This window comes from Aulonocara stuartgranti (genome assembly GCF_965226115.1).
Source record: "Aulonocara stuartgranti genome assembly, chromosome: 11".
Lineage (NCBI taxonomy): Eukaryota > Metazoa > Chordata > Actinopteri > Cichliformes > Cichlidae > Aulonocara > Aulonocara stuartgranti.
Genome location: NC_138947.1, coordinates 18263794 through 18269575, shown reverse-complemented (window position 1 = coordinate 18269575; position 5782 = coordinate 18263794).

The window sequence follows — 5782 nt, the reverse complement described above, 5'->3', positions numbered from 1 at the left end:
CCATTTTTTGAAAAAAAAAAAAAAAAATCACTGATGACTCAATAACAGCTTTTATCATAGGCCATTCAGCTGCTGACTTCTTTCTGATGAAATGTGCTGATTTCCTCGGTAATGTGCAGAGCATTTGTGTCCTCTGCCTTTGGCTGCTCTGAGCTTCCAGGCAGCTGGAGGTGTCTGCAGCTGCTCTGTCCTCTGCCCTCTGACAGCCTGATAGCTTGGCTTCAAGTCACTCATGTCATTCACTTTTCCCTTCAAGAGTTAAATAGGACATGTTGCAATACTAACACTGATATCCTATTACTGATTGTGCTTCGGACTAATTTTCAGTTAATAACAAGTGACTAGCTGGAAAAGAGCCAACAATGTAAGTCACAATAGATTGGAATGTCAATAGAGTAATGGATTAAATGTTTATACTACGACTCAGTGTTCTTTTAGTTTAAGATAAAGAGGAAATGTTTAAGTTTAGGTGCTTGATGGTTAAATCTAGTGTCTAGTGTCTTTTGGATGCAGCTAGATTTCGGACATTTCAGGATAAAAAACAGAATATGATTTCTCTTACATGCAAGGCAAAAGCAAGAGGTGAGCCAAAAAGTTTCATCTCATGGCGCTAGAGTCCAAAATGTCATTTTATATCACCAATATCAATATTCGCATTTTCCTCAGGCACCACAATATTTACTTCTAAAACTTTCTCTTAAAATAATATTCATTATTAGAGACTACCCAAGCATTATGTGGGCTGTCCTCTTGTATATGCATGAGTGTTGGTTTAACGACTTGTTTAACTCTGTTTCACTGTCAGAAGTTAAAAAGTATGGCACTCAGCCAGGGTGCCCTTGGAGCTGCTCTACCTCCTCATCCTGAACGCTCCATGGGCGAGAGCCCAGAGACCTCAAGACAGCAAGCAACAAACGTACAAATAAACAGAAGCTGCCAATCAAGCTGTACTATTTACTGCCTACAGTAATGGACGGCAGAGTAGAAACTCTTGTGTGTATTTGTGTACTGATTTGGTAGCCAATCCATCGCTAGGCTAACACACAGGGAAAAACAACCATTCACACCCACATTAACACACACTGGGTTCACTGGTCATTATAAACTGGCTATATGGGTACATAGGCTGCAAAATAATGATGTTTTGTATTACAGGACAACATTTCACTCCTCATACAGAAGCAGATTCCTTTCAACTTCATCGCTACCACAGAAACATCAGAGCATTTTTAGAGGTCGAGAAGTGTTAAGTGAGTGATGTTTCAAACTAACCGATGCTTTGACCGGAAGAGAGGGCAGGTGTAATGGAGATCTGGTTAAGAATGTGGTAGTGTTTTGATTTAAGTCAATTGACTGAATTGTTATGTCCTTTAATACTATATGTATCCAATAGCTCTGGTATAACAAGGTACATATTTGTCTTAAACTATAGTAGGGTAATATCTGGATTACCTTATTACTTAAGAATATGTCTCAACACATGGGAAAGGCAACAGCTGCCAACATATTTGCACTAACTAATCCTGATGTATCAAAATTCTGCCCAAAACCAGGCTGTTTTTAGCACAATAGAAAAGCGAGTTACTCTGGAATAGGATTTTGGGTCTTTATGGATGTTTAATACATACTTCCACTCATTTTCTGCCTGAGGAAACTGCCATCCTTTACAACCTTCACCACCTTTTAAAGTCAACAGGAGGGGAGTATTTCATACTAAACCCATAGATCTTGGATGGAGTGACACCTTGGATCAAAGCACAAGCTTCTGTAATGTAGCTGAACTTTGGACTTAATGATTTCAAGGTTGTGGGCTTATTGCATCACTATACATCTAAAGACATTAATTTTACATTCCAACTAAAGTGAAGATAAAAAATACTGTCTAATAAAACTTGATAGATCATGTCAAAGTTAAATATACCATAGCTTATCTCATATTGCACGTTACTGGTATTTAAAGGGTTGGAAATGTTTAGGGGGGATTATCAAAATTGTGATATTTAAAAATATTGCAGTCTGAGCAATCCTGTTACACATTTAATTATCTGTTAATTAATATGAAAAATTTCACTGAATGAAACTTAAACTTAATGGCCATGTGTTTATGTGATGCATACAGTTTCAAGGTTTATTCCACAGTCTTGATAACAGACCAGTCTCCAGTACTAACTGGCTACAGAGTTATCATTAGTTTGCAAAAGTTCAACATTTTAGCTTCCTACTTGAACATAAACTTGTTTTTTCACTATTTTTAAGACTTCCAAGTAACGAGCTTCTTGATGTACCATTCGCCCACTGGATTGAACCAATAATGCTGAAAGTTTTACTGCAAAAGCTGCAAAAGCAAATTTATCAACTAGTGACAGACACTGTTTTAAAGACCCAAATGATCTTTAGTTAAATAGTAAAGCCCAAATGCTGACTAGTTGATTGTTAAGGTGAAAGATTAATAAAATATCCTTTGAGAAGTCAACTAAATATTTTCAAAAATCTAATCTAACATGTCTAAAATACATGGTGAACACTTTTAGGGCAGATTGTACTTCTACATAAACTATTTGAGCCACAGCACTGAAACAGTTTATGCATAAAGAGCAAGCTACATGTTAAGCACATTGGGCTTTTTGTTGGACAAGCTGATAGGTAAGATGCCACAACTGCCTTCTATACCTATCAAAACATCAAAAAACACTTGAATCCTGTTTATTTCAGCTTTCGCCCTTCTCCGTCCATCATCTAGAAGTATGTTTCTTCTTCCATCGCTCCAAACTCTCTGGATAATCATCGTCTTACAGTTCTTTGCACACGTCTTCCACGTCTCTTTCCTTCTACATGTAATGTCTGGGGAACCCAGTATTCTCACTGGCACATACCGATGTGAATAATAATCTGATTGCGGCCTGAATATGAGGATTTCTTAAAGGTTTGCTGTCTTGGTGATTCTACATTCAATATAATTAAGGCTCTCTAAAGGTTTTTTTTTAATGAGTTCAGTGAACATTTTGTGTTTGAGTGCACAATACCATAAACAATGAGTATTATATTGGAAGCTCATATTTTGAAGTTCTGGATTCAAACCTGTAATATTAAAAACAGAAAATTTATAAAAGCTTTCCAACAAGTTCCAATCCAATCCAATCCAACTTTATTTATATAGCACTTTTAAAAACAACAAAGTTGACCAAAGTGCTTTCCAATAATAAGTTGTACAGTATAAGAGCAAGTTAGAATCCCTCCTGCACTCTCTTGATTTCAGGCTTTAGAAAAGCCAAGTTGTGACAGAGACTGGCCAAACCAGAGTAAGTTAATAGTAACAGGTAGGTAGCAGCAGGGGTTAAAGGGGATTTTGCATGTGGGGGAACCCTAAGATCAGATATAGTGATGCCATGAGGGGAGAAGAATTCCTTGGAAATAAGTCACAATAAAGTTTTTCTCTGTGTACGGGCTGTGATTGACTGGGGTGTTATGCTGCCTTGCTATTTATGGAACTGCATTCAGCATGTTATAAGAAGATCTTATTGTGACGTGTCAGTGTGTGGCTGGAACAGTGTGGACCTAAACTGCAGACACTCAGAACAGCTTTGTGTCTGGAGCTCAGGGAACAAAACACAAAAACACCAAACATAGACCAAATAGTAAAAGCTCAAACTAACCAAACTAAATGAACAGAGCACACACATGGAGAAAGTATGATAACAACGTGACAAAGACCAAAGAGAGACTCAGACAATAAATACACAGGAGGAAATCAGGGCAGAGAGGACACACCTGGGCAACACAGGTGAAAGGAATCAAACTGATGAGAGACAGTAACAAAAGAACATACACAACAAGAGGGACTGTCAAAATAAAATAGGAAACACAACACACTAAGAGACCGAGACCCAGACACGGAAACTAGACACAGGGACAGAGACAAACACCTAGAATCCTAAAACTATCATGGTGGATCTCCCACTTCTAGGCAAGAAACAGCTACTATAAAAAGGCTAAATTCAGTTAGTGACTCTAATCTGACTCTAATCATCATAATTGAAACTAATTTAACCTTGATCTGTGAACACCACAGTCTATACTAAACTCTACTAGTATTTTCACGCAACCTCTGAATAACACATACATTTTATAATTATTGTATATGCCAATTTGTATGTTTATTTTTGAAGATGTTTCACTATCTAAAAACCCCCCAAATTTCAGGAACATATCCTTAACCAATTAAAAACTCTAAAATGAACAAGGGCATTACAAGTAACCTTTAGATTTCCAGTTTATCAAATGTCACTTGCTCAACAGTCCTTGCCTTTAAAAATAATCTCTCTCGTGTGTCTCCTAGCCTCTTTCTTATATTTTGTGATTTGCTCCATCTCTGTCACACATTACAATTTTTTACAGCAGCATTACCTTTAGCTAGCAGAAGAGTTTTCATTTGATATTTGTTCAGCTGTTTGAAAAGTATATATATACAAAAACATATATGTATGTGTTGCGGGTGTTATTTTGTTGTTACTCTATCGCCACGCTGTCAACTGGAAGCAACTCTGCAGCACATAGAAAACTAACTTGACAGCCCACTTTAACCTCTGGGTGGTAGGTTAATCACATGATTACTTTGGCAGTAGATTGAGGTACAAATCCTAAAAGGAAAAATTGCATACTGATTAATTTTGGTCCTGATGAAATGTATACAATGAGATCAGTGTATATTCAAAATCTGGCAACTTCCTACATTACATTTCTTCCTGCTTGAGTTGTCATTTTGACCAATATGAACATTGTCAATAAATTCTATTTAGTATCTGTTAAAATGTTCTTGGCTTTTGAAATATGAAGTTATTAGATTTATGATTTATGTTATTCTTTAGAATCAAGTCTTCAATTAAATACTACCAAGTCAATAAATTATTATTCTGAGCGATTTGGGTTGGTGCTTACTACCAACTCACAAATTAGCTTGTTAGTTACAGATTTATTCTTGGTTATTACGCCGATATACAACCTTGTAGTACTGTTTCTAATAAGTCAGCAGTTGGCAGTAAACTGTAAATTAAACTGATAAACAGTTTTAAAGTAACATGCTACTGTCATCACATTACAGTTACATCTGTCAGTAACCCAGTAATATAAGGCATGAACAAAAAAGCAAACAAAAGACACAACATATTTTTCTTCCTTCTCACTTGCGCTACAATCAGCTGATTTCAAGTCACACATAGAGGAAAAAATGGTGTCTCCAACTTCTGAGTAGTGACGACATGGATATTTCTTTTTAATATAAGAAAGGAAATTACCAAATAATAAAAACAATGATGAGCACTTCAGCTTGTGGGATTACATCCTCTGTAAAGTTTTCTACAGTCGAATCACTTCAGTGATGGCTTTGGAGGCTTGTGATGGCATCTGGAACTATAGCCTAGGAGTTATATTTTTGATTTTATGTGACAATGATCATGTTACAGAGGAATGTAAAAGTAATGTAATGAGTAGTATAAGCAAATTACATCCTCCAGTCGGTAATTAATCGCTTCGCATTTCTGTATAATGGCTGCAAATGTAAACACTATATTTTAAAGTGTTTGAGTAATATCAACACATAACAACAAATCAGGAATAACAATCGGAAATGTGTCAGTTAAACGTTTTGCAATATTTTACATTTTTACCCCCGAGTCAGTCTGGCTGGTGTTATTCGTTATCTGAGCTGTCAATATGCCAGGCATCTACATCTATTTACTGTGGAGGAGGCTATTAAGTTTTGTGAAAGGAGTTTCATATCCGATGA